The sequence below is a fragment of the Tupaia chinensis genome, unplaced genomic scaffold (genome assembly GCF_000334495.1).
Source record: "Tupaia chinensis unplaced genomic scaffold, TupChi_1.0 Scaffold146445_1, whole genome shotgun sequence".
Taxonomy (NCBI): domain Eukaryota; kingdom Metazoa; phylum Chordata; class Mammalia; order Scandentia; family Tupaiidae; genus Tupaia; species Tupaia belangeri.
In genome coordinates, this window is record NW_006206301.1 from 1,371,120 (window position 1) to 1,372,236 (window position 1,117).

A 1,117-nucleotide genomic window follows, 5' to 3' on the forward strand; every position below is an offset into this window, starting at 1 on the left:
TTGGCCATGTGGGAGTCCAGCACCCTTAACCACCGTGCCACCCGCCAGCCCCCCTAGCAGCTTGATTTATAATGCCAAAACAGAAACAACTCAAAACAAACTTTAAACAAACCATGACATATTTGTACAATACGGTACTATTCCATAATTTTTAAAAAATGAACCATTGGTATACTAGAGAACATGGAAGCCAGATACAAAGGAGAACAGAGCCTCTGACTCCATTTATATGAAGTTCAAGAGGAAGCCTAATCTATGGGTATGAAAATAAGAGCATGCAGAGTGGGCATCAACCTGAAGGGGATGCAAGGAAACTTCGGGGGTAGTGCAATGCTCTGTATCTCCACCGGGAAATTGGTTATATATGTATATGCATTTGTCAAAACTCACCAAAGGGTACGTATGAAATAAATACATTGGGCCAACCAGTGGCAATGGTGAGTAAGGTGGCCAGATCCCAAATGGCTAACTATGGGTTCAAGTCCTAGACCCGATGGCTGGAAAAACATACTGGACATGTGTACGTGTGTGACCCAAATCCTGAAAGGAGAATAGAGAAGAGATTGCAGCATGGTCACCCCTCCCTTGGAAGAGGGATTTGATTTTTCACTTCCTCTCTCTCTCTACCCAGCATATATGCTCTACAGCAAACTAACATAAATACAAATAAAAAGATACATGCATTATATGTAAGTATTAGCTCAATTAAATAACTACAGTTGAGTAAGAGTCGAACTGAGGTGGCTAGAAAGGTAGGCTGGGCTGGAGTAGCAATGCTTGGACATGAAGGGCCAGTACACCATGCTAAGGAGATTGAACTCAGCTCCAAAAGCAACAGAGAGCTGTAGACAGTCACCAGGTAGATCATGCCATAAGGTGTGCCTTTGGAGAGGTCACTGAGAAGCTCGATGAAGCATACACTTCTAGTTCTTGTGTCAACATTAATGGCAACTTTACTGTGGCTTTGTCGTTCAGCTTAGCACAACACAGAGACGAGAAGATGTGCTTTTCCTCTCTCCACCACTTTACCCTGGGAGATCCCTTTTATTTCTTGTGACTTTCTTCTTTTTAGTTTCGTAATAGAGTGTGTATGAATCCCTGTTATTATGAAAGGGAA